The 18,827-nt window shown below is 40.2% G+C and overlaps 1 protein-coding gene across 1 annotated transcript in view; it reads left to right on the top strand.

The window, feature by feature from the left end:
- LOC122806230 (copine-8-like) overlaps positions 1 to 18,827 on the top strand; it is a 4,689,459-nt gene that overhangs the window by 3,072,165 nt on the left and 1,598,467 nt on the right. The window lies entirely within an intron of this gene.

Raw genomic sequence — 18,827 nt, 5'->3', positions numbered from 1 at the left:
TATGACTGTGTGTGATAAGCTGATAAGTAAAGAATTCTATGACTGTGTGTGATCTCAAGCTAAGAGTCAGGATGTCTGGGCTAGTAGCTTCTTTCTACTGAGTTAAGACAGAGATAATTACTAAGTTTCACATGCAAAGCATCTTTTATTGCTCTGTGACTTCCTGGCAGCTGCAGATCACAAATAAATGTTACATTTTAAGTTCTGTGAGCCTGGGAACTTGAGCAGAGTTGACAAAAATAATGTAATCTGAAATGACTCAGCAGTAATGTGCATTATCAATTTAAAAACTAACTCAGAGAGAGAGAGTGCATTTTGTATTTGGTTCTGAATCTAACAACAACTCACCAGTGCTTTGCTTTGCTCTGTAAGTAAGATTTAGATCTTAGTATTTCTCTTAAAGATAGATGGGAATATAGCCAGATTAGTGTAGATGTTTTCTATATGTATGTGAGACTGTCCTAAAATGTTGTTTTAAAGTATTTCCTGTGATTTCTCAACTCTCTATTGTCACTGTGTTGAGTTAATAAGCATTGTCTTGTGCTTTTATTAGTTATTATTAAATATGTTTAAACCTTTTAACTGTGGCTGTTTTGTGTAGAGATATTTAAGCTCTTAGTGTACTTGCATGTATTTGGTGATACTGTACAAGCCACTACAATAGCCTTGCTGTTCATCACACTTACCATTTGGTTATAATAACATTGCACAGTAGAACCGGACACCCTTTGGTAAGGGCCTTTAGAGTAGCTGATAAGAGTAGTTGGTGGCAGTGATTACTACCTTATAGTCTGTGCAGAAGGGGACATAGCTAGGGAACCTGTGCCAGCCTTCGCCAGGAGTGTCTGTGTCGTAGAGGTAATGGGGAAGGGAGTAACCAGACCCCCAGAAGCACAAAACATCAGTAAATTTCTTCCATAGTTAACAGAGGGGGATAATTTTGATAGTTTCATTCATCTGTTTGAGAGGGTATGTAAACAGTATGATTCTGACCAAAGGCTCTGGGTACGGTTCCTGACCCCCTTACTCCATGGTAAAGCTGTAAATGTTCTATCCAAACTGTCTGATCATGACTTTCTAAATTATAATATTGTAAAGAATTGTTTGCTAGAACTTTTTATGCTAACACCTGAAGCTTATAGAAAAAAGTTTTGTGAGGATAGACGCAAGGCAGAGTGTGTGTGAATATGTTGCTGAACTAAGCACTTATTTTCATAGGTGGGTGAGTGGATGTCAGGACACCACGTTTGAAGGGCTGGCAGACGTTCTGGTGAGGGAACAAGCCCTTAGCAGTTTGCCTAAGGACATGAGGATCTGGTTAGCTGATATATGATGCCTTACTGTAGATGAGTTGGGGACGAAGGGAGACCTATACCTAGCAAGCAGTGCATCCCTGTACAGGAAAGGGACATCCAGTGCTGCTCATGGGTATAAGGGAATGCATGGTGGGCAGCCCAGATTGCCCTGACAGAGTTTGCCAGTAGCAAGGGAAGCCACTAGTCCAGGTCTACATCCAGGACCTGGAGTTAAATGTTTTAAATGCAGCCAGTGGGGTCATGTGGCATATAGATATCCATGGAAGCAAGGTGGGAACAAAAGGTGGGAGAGCCAGTAAGTGGGAATGACAAAATGCCAATAGCAGGTTGTCTTGTGACAACAAGGGTACCAAACTACCATCCTGCAGATGTAGGCACCAAGCTAACACACAGTAGATGTTTATTCACAAAAAGAACAAAGTGGTAAGCGCTTTCACAACTAACGTTGCTTCATCAGACAACATTAGAAAAACAACCCAATTCACTCCTTTAGGTTCTTAGTTCTGCAACATATTTATAGGAATCCTAGAGGAGGTGATTTAGAAAATTTCACTGAGGGTCAAGAACAGAAATGGATATTGAAACTTAATGCTGAGAAGTATCCTGGTCTCAATGGCACTACCTCTCTGATTCCCTGTTTAAAGGCTAGACGACTTAAGCACTAATTTAAGTCCTGAATGATTTTTTGTTTGATATGTTTAAGTAGGTTTTTCATTTTTATCACTTTACACAGTTGTTTTTATTTAATGTCTATATATGTTTTTATGTCAATGTTTTTATTTCTATTTATGCATATTAATAGTTCCATGTTGACTATGCTTTGTATATTGTCTTGGTATTAAGAGTCATGAACTTAATTGATGTTTATTTCATTGGTTAAATTTAATTAATTGGTTCTACATGTGTGCTTATTTAAGAATTGGGTTGTTTTTCTATTGTTGTCTGATGAAGCAACGTTAGTTGTGAAAGCTCTTACCACTTCGTTCTTTTTGTGAATAAACGTCTACTGTGTGTTAGCTTGGTGCCTTTTTCTTTTTATTTGGACATTTTTTGCACCTTGGCTTTTACCTACAACCATTTTTGTTTTATTCTCATCCTGCAGATGTCCTGAAGGGAAGGATTTTGATGAGGGAGTACCATGTTTTAATGCAGTTACATGCAGTCAGGCTTGGAGACAAGCATGTGGGTCTGCTAGCCTGGGGGAGAGCCAGACAGACTGCACACTTGCAGCCAGGATTGGTGAGGTGTTTACTTCAAGGAGGGAGCTACCCTTTAGCAGTGAGACTGACGGTGAGCCATAGCTGCTTGTGAGTACTGATGTTCCCTTGGACAGAGTGACTGCAAGGGCAGAGGTGAGTAGTAGTACCCAGGTTGACAGTGAGACACCGCTGTCAGAAGATACCAGACTTCCTGTGGAAGGTGAGCTGGGAAGGGTTACAAAGAGATAGTTGAGACAGACTCAGTTCTCAGACCCTACATTACAAGGCCTGAGAGAAGCAGCTAGTGAGGCACCTGATTCTCAACCAATTTTCAGGGGAAGGAGGAATCTGTATACTGGGACAAAGAGTTACTGTATAGAAAGTGGACCCCTGAGGGCAGGCTAGAAGATGAGAGGATACAGCAGTTGGTAGTGCCTAGAGCCTACCATCTGGCACTTCTAGCCATAGCCCATGATATTTGCATTGCAAGTAATATGGGCATAAAATGTGCAAAGAGGCGTATTATGCAGAACTTCTATTAGCCTGGAATTTCCAGAGATGTAACAGGGTACTTCAGGATCTGTGAGCAGTGCCAAAAGGTAGGTTAAGTAGGATGCAAGGTGAAAGCTCCTTTTATGCCTTTGCCTGTGATTGAGCAGCCATTTTAGAGGGTATCTATGGATGTTGTGGGGCCTCTGAGTATCCCAAGTTCCACAGGGAAAATGTATATCCTAGTGGTAGTAGATTATGCTACAAGATAACCTGAGGCAGTGGCTTTGTCCTCCTTTGAGGCAGAAAAGGTGGCAAATGCTTTGTTGGAGATTTTCAGCAGTGTAGGTTTCCAAAAAGAAAGACATAATGACTGACAGAGGTGCCAATTTCATGTCAGACCTGCTGGGTTGTCTGTGGAAATACTGTGGGGTGAAGAACCTAAAGACCACCCCCTACCATCCCCAGACTAATGGTTTTGTTGAGAGGTTAAACTCTACACTCAAGTCCATGCTATGAACATTTGCAGAACAATTTAAGAGGGAGTAGGCCAAACATTTGCCCCATCTGTTGTTTGTTTATAGAGATGTTCCCCAGGAATCCAGGGGTTTTGCACCCTTTGAGTTGTTGTATAGGCATAGGGTGAGGGGCTCTCTAGACTTAATTTGTGATGAGTGGGAGGGTGAGTGTGAATCTCAAAAGGAATCTGTTGTGGCATATGTCCTAAACCTCAGGACAAGGCTCAGGGAACTCATGAGCTTGGCCCAGGAGAACCTGGCGGAAGCCCAACAGTAGAAAAAGGTGTGGTATGACAGGAATGCTCAAGTTAGAGAGTATGCTGTGGGGCAGCAAGTAATGGTTCTCATTCCTGTTAGACACAATAAACTGCAGGTAGCCTGGGAGGGACCCCAGAAGGTAGTAAGGAGGGTCAGTGATGTTAACTACATGGTGGAACTGCTAGGCAAGAGCACAAATTGTACCATGTTAACATGATGAAACCTTACCATGATAGGGAGGCCCTTGTGCTGAATATTTGCAGTGGATTGCAAGAGGAGTCTGAGGGAGATCTGGTGACTGATCTCCTCATTGAGGCTCGGACTGACACCTCAGTGGAAGGGGTAGCAGTGTCCCAGCAGCTATCTCCTACCCAGGTTTGAGAAATCCGAGTAGTGTTACAGGAGTTTGGGGACATGTTCACTGGGAAACGAAGTTGCACCCACTTAGTGCAGGAACAGGTTGATACCAGACACCAAAGACCTATTAGGCAGTCCCCTTATAGGGTGCCTGAGAGAGTCAAACAGACTCTGAGGGATGAGATACAGGAAATGTTGGAACAAGGGGTAATTTTGGAGTCTAACAGTCCCTGGGCCTCCCCAGTGGTGCTGGTGCCAAAGAAGGATGACTGCATCAGGTTCTGTGTGGACTACAGGAAATTAAATAGTCACAAAGAGTCAGATGCTTACCCCATACCTAGGACAGATGAAGCCCTAGAGCAGTTGGGTACAGCTAAGTATCTTACCACCATTGATCTTACCAAGGGTTACTGGCAGGTGCCCTTGACTCTTAGTGCTAGAGAGAGGTCAGTCTTTGTGACTCCTTTTGGCTTGTATGAGTTCACAAAGATGCCCTTTGGGATGAAATATTCCCCAGTGACTTTTCAGAGGCTGGTAGATCATATCCTAGCAGGAGCAGGAGGGTTTGCCCTTGCTTACCTAGATGATATTGTTATCTACAGCCATTCCTGGCAAGAGCACCCTCAACATGTCAGGGAGGTGCTGGGCAGACTACAGAGTTTACATGGTTGACTATTAAACCCAGCAAATATCAGGTGGGTATGACAGAGGTCTCCTACCTGGGACATAGAGTGGGGAGTGGTAAGATCAGGCCAGAACCTGCCAAAGTGGAAGCCATTCAGGCATGGCCTGCACCTGTTACCAAAAAGCAGATGAGGGCATTCTTAGGGAAGCAGGGTACTACAGAAGGTTGGTCCCCAGTTATAGTACCATAGCTGCTCCCCTCACAAACTTGAAAAGAAAAAACAGGCCAGATAAGGTAGTGTGAACCACAGCATGTGAGCAAGCATTCCAGAAGCTTAAAGAAGCTTTGGGAGGACTCCCTGTGTTAGCCAGCCCAGATTACAGCAAAGAATTTGTTGTGCAGGTGGATGATTCAAACCATGAGGTGGGGGCTGCACTTAGCCAGATAGCTGATAAGAGTAGTTGGTGGCAATGATTATTAGGCTACCTTATAGCCTGGGCAGAAGGGGGCATAGCCATGGAACCTGTGCCAGCCTTCCCCAGGAGTGTCTGTGTGTTTGTATATCAATAAAATCTCTGTGTGTGTGTGTGTGTGTGTGTGTGTGTGTGTGTGTGTGTGTGTGTGTCAGCTACTTGAGTAAGGACATAAAGCACTGGTTGGACAGAGAGGTGCTGGAGGTTTTTGCTTGACTACTCATCTGAGATCTGAACCCTATAGCTGTGCCAGTGGGGAGTCTTATTGGGGATCTGGAGAGAAAGGGAGAAACCAGCCCTAGACTGACTGTGATCTCTGTGTGCTCTTAAGAGATATTGTACTTTACTGTGTGTGCACCTGTTATCCTCCCAGTGTGCAAGTCCCTTACTGGTGTTAATGGTGAAGATTCAGGCTCCTTGATTACTGGGCCAGTGCACAGGCATCACAGTGATAACAGGCTACTTGTGCATCATGTTAGTGATCCCAGGCTACTTGTGCATGGTGCTTGCGATACCAGGCTATGTATGCATCGTGGGGTCTACTTCATTTGCCCTAACTTCCGATTGCCTAACACCCATTTGCCTGACCCCATTTGACCAAAATTTCATTTGACCGACACTTCATTTGACTGACAAGTATTATTGGCAAGTAAATGGGATATGCCCCCTTCCCCACTGTAGTGCGACCCTGAAGTTAAAATATATAGTTAGGGGGTGTTTTACTAAGCAATATTAAAGCAAAACTAAACAGTATAATATAAAATTAAGTTGGGGCCTTCACCCCCCCACCCCCTAACTATATATTCTAACTACAGGGTCACACTACAGTGGGGAAGGGGGCATATCCCATTTTCTTACCAATAATACTTGTCGGTCAAATGAAATTTCAGTCATTTGGTCTCAGGCAAATGGGTGTCGGTCAATCGGAAGTTAGAGCAAATGAAGTACACCCGCATTGTGTTGGTGATATCAGGCTATATGTGGATCATGTTGGTGATCAACTGATAACCAGCTGAAACTCCAGCCCGGATGCTTAGAATGTCTGATCTCACTGCTGTAACTCCACTTCCTCCATAAATTGCAATAATAGCAAGTACCAAGGTGAAAACTGTTGTTGTCTTTTGATCCTGAATGAATCAAATGGCTCCTCTAATAAACCATCCACTTTATTCAAAACAAACATGAAATACAAGATACAACTGAACGTTTTCATCCATTATTATCGGGACTTCAGAGTTTGAAACAATGTAGCTCTGTGTTCCTTCTAAAACACAATTAACCAATCATATTTCATCTAATTGACCATGCTAGCACCAATTGGATAAAAAAAGAATCAATAAAACTTAAACTTATGAAGTATAAAACCATAAATGATAATGATAAAAGATTCCATGTAAAACAGTAATTTGAATATCATCAGACCTAACAAATATTTAAAACCAAAGCTAAAACCATTGTACCATCCAAATATGTTAAAAAGCAGATAACTAACAAATGTGTAAGTCAGTTCCTAATAAATACATTATTTGATAAATGTCGACTTCCTATAAAAAATAATAAATAATTGGCAGTCAGGTCCCATCATAAAAGGTATTCATAAAAAATGTTTTCTAAAATTTCATAGTTTTATATTTCATAATTTTAATAGTTCCCTCAGCACTAACCCACACACACACCCTCGCATCCCCTCTTTAACACCCTAATACCCAATCATCCCACTTTACCTTTTAGCCATCTGCTTATCTCTATTAAAAAAAACATGTTACAAAAACTAAAACTTCTCAGCCACAGCTGACAACCTCCCACCAGAATATTTAAAGCTAGCTGCAAATGCATTAGCATATCCTATTAGCATTTTAATTAACAGATTCATAGCTGAATCATATGTCCCGAACTTATGGAAATTTTCCCACATTATCCCTTTACATAAGGGAGCTAACTGCACAGGCATCACATATTTTTGCCCCATTGCATCCCCCAAGATACTAGAGAAAAATCTGTGCACCAACAACTTTCCCACCATTTCACATAATTATCTTCCTTCTTGAAAGTAGGGACAGGTTATTACAGAGAGGGTATGATAAAATTTTGTTAGATGAAGGGGTAAGTCAAGTAATGGGTGGTGTAACGAGTAACATAAGGAGAAAACAATATGTAAGCAGTAATTTAAAGCCTAACTGTGTTGCTCAAGAGTTATTTTTTTGTATCTAAATATTCACCATTTTTCAATATAATGAGGAATTTGATACAAGAAATACAGCACATAGTGTGTCTAGATCATACATTAGGTGACTTATTTCCCAGGTTTATAAGATTTTCTTATGAGAGATATCTTAATATGAAAGAGCTACTTAATAGACCACTCTGGAACAAGGAAGCCACTAGGGTAGGAATGTATACCTGTGGGGGAGATGCAAGGTCTGCAGGTTTGTTAAAAATCTGTAGGGCACCTTAATTAATGGTAAGAAATTTGAGGATAACAATAGATTTTCTTGTAACTTTTGCGGAGTTGTATATATTATAGGGTGCGGATGTGATCCAATAAAGTGCTATATTGGTCAGGCAAAGAGGGCAGTAAAAGTTAGAATTTTAGAACATTTTTGAGATATTAGAAATCACAATTTTAATTTTCCAGTGGGAGAACATTTTTGCTGGTTTCATGGGGGCAGTAATGATACTTTTTCTTTCAGTGTACTTGCCAGTCCAAATAATGTAGGTGGTGATGTAAAGTGCAAGTTAAATAGACTTGAGAGTAGATTAATTTTAAATTATGGCACTCCATACCCTAGGGGTTTAAATTTAGAGGTAAATAGCATTATTACATGAATGTTTATAAGTAATTTAATGAGAAATATTTAAAAATAAATATTTATACAAGTGATGTATTTATATATATATGAAATAAGGAATACTGATATAAGTGATGTATTTGTATATTGTGATATGTGGTTTGATTATTTATGCAGTCTCTTTAATTCTAAATGGACAAAAGGTTAATTGCATAATTGAACAATGATTGCAATTATTCCAGTAGTTCACTTGGTATAAAATAAGATTGTTGCATCATGTTAATTATCCTTGAAGGCAATATGTCGAGGTACCAGATGCTTGCTTGGTACAAATAAATCGTGGAAACCATCTGTGGGTTGTTTTTATAATACATTTGTACCACAGCACTAATGTGACAGTGCATGTGCATCATGTTAGTGGTATAAGGCTACATTTGTACTACAGCACAAACATCACGGTACATGTGCATCATCTTAGTGGTATCAGGTTACATTTGTACCACAGCACTAATGTCACAGTACATGTGGATCATGTTAGTGGTATTAGGCTACAGTGGCACAACAGCATGAATGACACAGTACATGTCCATCATGTTAGTGGTATCAGGCTACATTTGTACTGCAGCACTAACATCACAGTACATGTGCATGTCAGTGGTATCAGGCTGCAACTGTACCACCGCACTAACATCACAGTACATGTGCATCATGTTAGTGTTTGTCAGGTTACATTTGTATCACAGTACAGGTGCATCATGTTAGTGGTATCAGGCTACATTTGTACCACAGCACTAATGTCAAAATACGTGTGCATCATGTTAGTTGTATCAGGCTACATTTGTATCAGAGCACAAACGTCACACTATATGTGCATCATATTAGTGGTATCAGGCTACATTTGTACCACAGACTTACATCACAGTACATGTGCATCATGTAAGTGGTATCAGGGTACATATGTACCGCAGCATTAACATTGCAGTATATATGTGTCATGTTAGTGGTATCAGGCTACATTTGTATCGCAGTACATTTTCATCATATTAGTGTTTGTCAGGCAACATTTGTATCACAGTAGATGTGCATCATGCTAGGGTTTGTCAGGTTGCATTTGTACCACAGCACTAACTTCACAGTACATGTACAACATGTTAGTGGTATCAGGCAACATTTGACCACAGCATTAACATCACAGTACATATACAACATGTTAGTGGTATAGGCAACATTTGACCACAGCCCTAACGTCACAGTACATGTACAACATGTTAGTGGTATCAGGCAACATTTGACCACAGCATTAACGTCACAGTACATGTACGACATGTTAGTGGTATCAGGCAACATTTGACCACAGCACTAACGTCACAGTGCATGTACAACATGTTAGTGGTATCCGGCAACATTTGACCACAGCAGTAATGTCACAGTACATGTACAACATGTTAGTGGTATCAGGCAACATTTGACCACAGCACTAACGTCACAGTACATGTACATCATGTTAGTGGTATCAGGCTACATTTGTACGACATCACTAACATTACAGTATAAGTGCATCATGTTAGTGGTGTCAGGCTACATTTATACCACAGCACTAACATCACAGTACATCTGCATCATGTTAGTGGTATCAGGCTGTATTTGACCACAGCACTAACATTACAGTACATGTACATCATGTTAGTGGTATCAGGCTACATTTGTATCACAGTACATGTGCATCATGTTAGTTGTATCAGGCTACATTTGTACAACAGCACTAATGGCACAGTACCTGTGCATCATGTTAGTGTTTTCTAGGCTACATTTGCAGCATAGCACTAATGTCACAGTACATGTGCATCATGTTAGTGTTTTTCAGGGTACATTTATACCACAGCACTAATGTCACAGTAAATGTGCATCATGTTAGTGTTATCAGGCCACATTTGTACAACAGCACATGTGCACAATGTTAGTCTTTTCAGGCTACATTTGTACCACAGCACTAATGTCACAGTACATGTGCATCATGTTAGTGTTATCAGGCTACATTTGTACCACAGCACTAACATCACAGAACATGTGTGTCATGTTAGTGGTATCAGGCTAAATTTGTGTCACAGTACATGTGTATCATGTTAATGGGATCAGGGTACATTTGTACCACAGCACTAATGTCACAGTACATGTGCATTATTTTAGTGGTATCAGGCTACATTTGTACCACATCACTAACTTCACAGTACATGTGCATCATATTAGTGATAGGCTACATTTGTATTACAGTACATGTGCATCATGTTAGTAGTATCAAGCTACATTTGTACCACAGCACTTGCATCACAGTACATGTGCCTCATGTTTGTGGTATTAGGCTCCATTTGTACCACAGCACTAACGTCACAGTACATGTGCATCATGTTAGTGGTATCAGGCTACATTTGTACAACAGCACTAATGGCACAGTACCTGTGCATCATGTTAGTGTTTTCTAGGCTACATTTGCAGCATAGCACTAATGTCACAGTACATGTGCATCATGTTAGTGTTTGTCAGGCTACATTTGTACCATAGCACTAATATCACAGTATATGTGCATCATGTTAGTGGTATCAGGCTACATTTGTACCACTGCACTAATATCACAGTACATGTGGGTCATGTTAGTGTTTGTCAGGCTACATTTGTGTCACAGTACATGTGTATCATGTTAATGGGATCAGGAATGTCACAGTACATGTGCATTATTTTAGTGGTATCAGGCTACATTTGTACCACATCACTAACTTCACAGTACATGTGCATCATATTAGTGATATCAGGCTACATTTGTATTACAGTACATGTGCATCATGTTAGTAGTATCAAGCTACATTTGTACCACAGCACTTGCATCACAGTACATGTGCCTCATGTTTGTGGTATTAGGCTCCATTTGTACCACAGCACTAACGTCACAGTATATGTGCATCATGTTAGTGGTATCAGGCTACATTTGTACCACAGCAGTAATGTCATAGTACATGTACATCATATTAGTGATATCAGGTTACATATGTACCACAGCATTAACATCACAGTACATGTGCATTATTTTAGTGGTATCAGGCTACATTTGTACCACATCACTAACTTCACAGTACATGTGCATCATATTAGTGATATCAGGCTACATTTGTATTACAGTACATGTGCATCATGTTAGTAGTATCAAGCTACATTTGTACCACAGCACTTAACTCACAGTACATGTGCCTCATGTTTGTGGTATTAGGCTCCATTTGTACCACAGCACTAACGTCACAGTATATGTGCATCATGTTAGTGGTATCAGGCTACATTTGTACCACAGCAGTAATGTCATAGTACATGTACATCATATTAGTGATATCAGGTTACATATGTACCACAGCATTAACATCACAGTACATGTGCATTATTTTAGTGGTATCAGGCTACATTTGTATTACAGTACATGTGCATCATGTTAGTAGTATCAAGCTACATTTGTACCACAGCACTTAACTCACAGTACATGTGCCTCATGTTTGTGGTATTAGGCTCCATTTGTACCACAGCACTAACGTCACAGTACATGTGCATCATGTTAGTGGTATCAGGCTACATTTGTACCACAGCATTAACATCACAGTACATGTGCATAATTTTAGTGGTATCAAGCTACATTTGTTCCGCAGCACTAACATTATAGTACATGTGCATCTTGGTTGTGGTATCAGGCTACATTTGTGCCACAGTACATGTACATCATGTTAGTTGTATCAGGCTGCATTTGTACCACAGTACATGTGCATCATGTTAGTGGAATCAGGCGACATTTCTACAACAGCACTAACATCACAGTAGACATGTATCATGTTATTGGCATCAGCATACATTTGTACCACAGCACTAACGACATAGTACATCTGCATCATGTTAGTTGGATCAGGCTACATTTGTACCACAGAACTAACATCACAGTACAAGTGCATCATGTTACTGGGATTAGACTACATTTGCATCACAGTACATGTGCATCATGTTAGTGGTATCAGGCTGCATTTGTACCACAGCACTAACGTCACAGTACATGTACATCATGTCAGTGGTATCAGACTACATTTGTACCACAGCACTTAAATTACAGTACATGTGCATCATGTTAGTGTTTGTCATGCTACATTTGTACCACAGAAATAATGTCACAGTACATGTGCATCATGTTACTGGTATCGGGCAACATTTGTAGGACAGCACTAACATCACAGTACATGTGCATCATGTTAGTGGTAGCAGGCTACATTTGACCACAGCACTAACATCACAGTACATGTGCATCATGTTAGTGGTAGCAGGCTACATTTGACCACAGCACTAATGTCATAGTACATCTGCATCATATTAGTAGTATCAAGCTTTATTTGTACCACATCACTAATGTCACAGTACATGTGTGTCATGTTAGTGGTATCAGGCTACATTTCTACCATAGCACTAACATCACAGTACATGTCATCATGTTAGTGGTATCAGGCTACATTTGTGTCACAGTACATGTGTATCATGTTAGTGGTATCAGGCTACAACTGTACCACAGAACTAATGTGTACTAGTATGCATTTTTTTTATATATATCGCTTACATTTGTACCACATCACTAACTTCACAGCACATGTGCATCATGTATAGCACTAATATCACAGTACATGTGCATCATGTTAGTGGTATCAGGCTACAACTGTACCACAGAACTAATATCATAGTACATGTGCATCATGTTAGTGTTTGTCAGACTACATTAGTATCACAGTACATATGCATCATGTTAGTGGTATCAGGCTACATTTGTATCAAAGTACATATGCAACATCTTAGTAGTATCAAGTTACATTTGACCTCAGCACTAATGTCACAGTACATGTACATCATGTTAGTGGTATCAGGCTACATTTGTACCCCAACATTAACATCACACTACATGTGCATCATGTTAGTGGTATCAGGCTACATTTGTATTGCAGTACGTGTGCATCATATTAGTGGTATCAGACTACATTTGTACCACAGCACTAATGTCACACTACATGTGCATCATGTTAGTGGTATCAGGCTCCTTTTGTACCACACCACTAACGTCACAGTACATTTATTTTATTTTTATTTTATTTTACATTTGTTTACCAGGAAAGTTCAACTGGAACAAGATCCATTTACAGCTGAGGCCCGGGGAGAAAAGCTCCATAACATAACAGTACAAATGCAACAAATGACAAAAACATTTCTGTACAGAGGCATATGTACAATCAGATTTCCATGTCTTTATATGACAACACATAATCCATGAATGCCAGAAAATTTCTCTATAGTGGCATATATACAATCATGGAGATTTTTCGTACCTTAGTTTGATTTGAGCAAGCTTGGTATATAGATAGAAAAATCTTTGAATTTCCTGTTGGTAGTACAAAGCATAAAAATGAAGGAATGGAATTTGGAAAATAATGCTATTCGGGAGATATGTCATAGTATGAGAAATAGTTTGTAGGATAGTAGCTCCTGATAGGGAGTATTTGAGTCGTACACAATAGCTGAGGTAAGCAGTCAATAGATGGTGTGGCAAGTTAGGAGAAGAGCAGGAAAGATTTTATGTGAAACGGGGACAGAGCCATGATTGCAAGAGGTGTGACTTTAGAGATGTATTGAAAAGTAAGATGGATGGTGCAGAGGAGATAATTTGGGGGAGGTTATTTCATTCGCTAGCAATGGTGTGGGAGAACAGACTTTTCCCTGCATTGTTATTGGCTTTGATTATGCAGAGCAGGATTTTGTTAGATGAGCATAGAGGGAAATTTGTAGAATATTGGTTTAGAAGTTGGTTTAAGGCTGGGGTTTTCTGAGGGTTTCTTATTATGTTGAAGATGAGGACTAATTGGTGATAGCTAATTAGCTGAGGGAGTTCTAACCACTGTATTTGCTTCAGGGCAAGACAGTGATGACTTCTAAATGTGGAGTTGTTAGCGAATTTTACAATTTTATTGTAACATGACTCTAGTTTGTTTAGGTCTGTTTTCCTGATATGAATTAGGATTGGTGATGCATACATTAGGTAGACAAGAGTTGGGTTCAGGCTAAGGAGATTCTAGCTTGGTCCAATAGGAGCTGTTTGTGTTGGGTTCCTAGTTTCTTATGTACCTTTGTGATGGTTTGTGAGATATGGACATTAAAGTTTAGATTATCTATTTCAACCCCAAGCAGCTTAGTGTGAGGGGAGGGGGAGATTGTGGTCCTGTTTTTGGAGGTAGTAGTGAAGGTAGGAGGTGTGGGTTTAGATTTATTGGGGGAAAAAAAGGAGTAATTTGGTCTTGTTCGGGTTTAGAATGAGTTGGATATCGGTAATCCATTGTTTCATGGAGCAGAAGGATTCTTGGATAAGCTTTTGAAGAGTGGTTCTGGATGGGGCTGAGAAGATTAGGGTGGAGTCATCTGCGTACTGTATAAGTGATGCATGCAGGGTGGAGGTATGTAATTTGTTAGTGAAAATGGTGAATAGTAGAGGACCCAGTATTGATCCTTGAGGGACGCCTATAGTAGTTGGAAGTAGAGGTGATGGTGTACTTTACCATTTAACTGATTGTTCTCTGTCAGCGAGACAGCTTCTAAACCATGAAGTAGTAGAGGGTGGGAAGGATAAGGCTGACAGAGTGTCTAAGAGTAGGTTATGGGAGACCATATCACATGCTTTTGATAGAACTAGGAATATGGCTGAGATGAATTTGTTGTTGTTTCTTAGATGGTTAATCTGATTGGTAAAGGGGAGAGTAAGGCAGTGGTTGTGCTATGGTCTGGGTGGAAACCATGCTGTGTGGGGCAGAGGAGGTTATGTGAGGATAAGAAGTGCATTACCTGGGTGTGAATACATTTCTCCAGAAGCTTAGAATGGGGGGACAAGATAGCAATTGGCCTGTAGTTTGATAGTTCATATGAGTTTCTGCCTTTGTGAAGGGGAATTATATGTGACACTTTCCATATATGGGGTACGTAGGTTTCTTGGATAGAGCTGTTTATAAGAATTGAGACAGGGTAGGCTAGTGATTCTGCACTTAATTTTAGAAAAATTGTGGGTAAATCATCTGCTGCAAGTGTGGTGGTTTTAGTTTAAAGAGTAGCTTTTTCCTGAAGAGGTCGGTACAGGTGAGAGTGTGAAGTTGGATATGTTTGTTCTACAGTTGGAGTTGTTTTAGTATTCTTGCAGGATAGTGGGATAGATAGTGCAAGGATAGATTCTGTGAAGTGATGCTTGAATTCTGAAGCTATGCTATCATTATCAGAATTGCTGTTAGGAGATGGGTGGTGGTTTTGCCTGGTTTTAGAAGGGTATTGATGGCCTGCCAGAACTTTTGGGGGTTTTTAGAGTGCTTGTTTTGGATGTCTAAGAAGTAGTTCTTTTTATCTACGTTTGTTTAGTTTTTGGCCTTATTTCATAGTTCCTGATATTTCTGTCTGTCTTGGATGGTGTTATTCTTTTTCCAGTTTTTCCAGGCATTGGCTCTGGCTTTTATTAAGGCTTTTGTTGTCCTATTTAGCCATGGGTCATAGTTAACTTTAGTCCTGAGTTTCCTGATGGGAGCTAGTGTATTTAGTACATTCATAAAAGTAGTATTAAAAAACTCAACTGCCTGGTCTAAAGGTAGAGTTTTTAGTGGATTCCAGTCCTGTTGCTGGAACATACTGTTAAGAGTTTGTGGATTGACTTTGCGCTTGTCCCTATTCTCCTTGAATAGCATGGGTTTGGGTATTTTGCCTGTTTATGAAGGAGGAATGTGGGGCAATGGTCACTCAATGTATCAGGTAAGCAGCCCCTATGATAATTTTCTGTGGGGATATTAACTAGTTTCCAATCTAGAATGGTGGTTCTATTGGAGTTTTTGTCAGCTCTGGTGGGTTCTTGGATTAGTTGCGAGAATCCAAATAAGTTAATATGGTTTGAGGGGTCGTTGGAGTTGCAGGCTAGCCAGTCTAAGTTTAGGTCGCCTAGCAGGATGGTTTCTTGGGGTAGGTTGATTGCGGCCCATTGTAGTATCGCTTCTATTTTAGGTGAGTTATTTCATGGAGGAATATAACTACAGAGGATGTTGATAGCAGGATGGTTTCTTGGGGTAGGTTGATTGCGGCCCATTGTAGTATCGCTTCTATTTTAGGTGAGTTATTTCATGGAGGAATATAACTACAGAGGATGTTGATAGCAGGATGGTTTCTTGGGGTAGGTTGATTGTGGCCCATTGTAGTATCGCTTCTATTTTAGGTGAGTTATTTCATGGAGGAATATAACTACAGAGGATGTTGATAGCAGGATGGTTTCTTGGGGTAGGTTGATTGCGGCCCATTGTAGTATCGCTTCTATTTTAGGTGAGTTATTTCATGGAGGAATATAACTACAGAGGATGTTGATAGCAGGATGGTTTCTTGGGGTAGGTTGATTGCGGCCCATTGTAGTATCGCTTCTATTTTAGGTGAGTTATTTCATGGAGGAATATAACTACAGAGGATGTTGATAGCAGGATGGTTTCTTGGGGTAGGTTGATTGTGGCCCATTGTAGTATCGCTTCTATTTTAGGTGAGTTATTTCATGGAGGAATATAACTACAGAGGATGTTGATAGCAGGATGGTTTCTTGGGGTAGGTTGATTGTGGCCCATTGTAGTATCGCTTCTATTTTAGGTGAGTTATTTCATGGAGGAATATAACTACAGAGGATGTTGATAGCAGGATGGTTTCTTGGGGTAGGTTGATTGCGGCCCATTGTAGTATCGCTTCTATTTTAGGTGAGTTATTTCATGGAGGAATATAACTACAGAGGATGTTGATAGCAGGATGGTTTCTTGGGGTAGGTTGATTGCCCATTGTAGTATCGCTTCTATTTTAGGTGAGTTATTTCATGGAGGAATATAACTACAGAGGATGTTGATAGCAGGATGGTTTCTTGGGGTAGGTTGATTGCGCCCATTGTAGTATCGCTTCTATTTTAGGTGAGTTATTTCATGGAGGAATATAACTACAGAGGATGTTGATAGCAGGATGGTTTCTTGGGGTAGGTTGATTGCGGCCCATTGTAGTATCGCTTCTATTTTAGGTGAGTTATTTCATGGAGGAATATAACTACAGAGGATGTTGATAGCAGGATGGTTTCTTGGGGTAGGTTGATTGTGGCCTATTGTAGTATCTCTTCTATTATAGGTGAGGTATTTCCTGGAGGAATATAACTACAGAGGATGTTGATAGCAGCATGGTTTCTTGGGGTAGGTTGATTGTGGCCCATTGTAGTATCGCTTCTATTTTAGGTGAGTTATTTCATGGAGGAATATAACTACAGAAGATGTTGATAGCAGGATGGTTTCTTGGGGTAGGTTGATTGCGGCCCATTGTAGTATCGCTTCTATTTTAGGTGAGTTATTTCATGGAGGAATATAACTAAAGAGGATGTTGATAGGATGGTTTCTTGGGGTAGGTTGATTGCGATCCATTGTAGTATCTCTTCTATTAAAGGTTAGGTATTTCCTGGAGGAATATAACTACAGAGGATGTTGATAGCAAGATGGTTTCTTGGGGTAGGTTGATTGCGGCACATTGTAGTATCGCTTCTATTTTAGGTGAGGTATTTCCTGGAGGAATATAACTACAGAGGATGTTGATAGCAGAATGGTTTCTTGGGGTAGGTTGATTGTGGCCCATTGTAGTATCTCTTCTATTATAGGTGAGGTATTTCCTGGAGGAATATAACTACAGAGGATGTTGATAGCAGGATGGTTTCTTGGTGTAGGTTGATTGCGGCCCATTGTAGTATCGCTTCTATTTTAGGTGAGTTATTTCATGGAGGAATATAACTACAGAGGATGTTGATAGCAGGATGGTATCTTGGGGTAGGTTGTTTGCGGCCCATTGTAGTATCTCTTCTATTATAGGTGAGGTATTTCCTGGAGGAATATAACTACAGAGGATATTGATAGCAGGATGGTTTCCTGGGGTAGGTTGATTGCGGCCCATTGTAGTATCGCTTCTATTTCAGGTGAGTTATTTCCTGGAGGAATATAACTACAGAGGATGTTGATAGCAGGATGGTTTCCTGGGGTAGGTTGATTGTGGTCCATGGCAGTATCGCTTCTATTTTAGGTGAGTTATTTCCTGGAGGAATATAACTGCAGAGGATGTTGATATCAGGATGGATTCTCTGGGTAGATTGATTGTGGTTCATGGTAGTATCGCTTCTATTTTAGGTGAGTTATTTCATGGAGGAATATAACTACAGAGGATGTTGATAGCAGGATGGTTTCTCAGGGTAGGTTGATTGTGGTCCATGGTAGTATCTCTTCTATTATAGGTGAGTTATTTCATGGAGGAATATAACTACAGAGGATGTTGATAGCAGGATGATTTCTTGGGGTAGGTTGATTGTGGCCCATTGTAGTATTGCTTCTATTTTAGATGAGTTATTTCCTGGAGGAATATAACTACAGAGGATGTTCATAGCAGGATAGTTTCTTGGGTAGGTTGATTGCGGCCCATTGTAGTATCTCTACTATATTAGGTGAGTTATTTCATGGAGGAATATAACTACATAGGATGTTGATAGCAGGATGGTTTCTTGGGGCAGGTTGATTGCGGTCCATGGTAGTATCGCTTCTATTTTAGGTGAGTTATTTCATGGAGGAATATAACTACAGAGGATGTTGATAGCAGGATGGTTTGTTGGGGCAGGTTGATTGCGGTCCATGGTAGTATTGCTTCTATTTTAGGTGAGTTATTTCCTGGAGGAATATA

Source organism: Protopterus annectens, chromosome 7.part0 (assembly GCF_019279795.1).
Source record: "Protopterus annectens isolate FY-2018-M chromosome 7.part0, PAN1.0, whole genome shotgun sequence".
In the NCBI taxonomy this organism is placed as follows: Eukaryota; Metazoa; Chordata; order Ceratodontiformes; family Protopteridae; genus Protopterus; species Protopterus annectens.
Note: the sequence above shows the minus strand (reverse complement) of the source record. Positions and strands in the feature narration are given on the sequence as shown.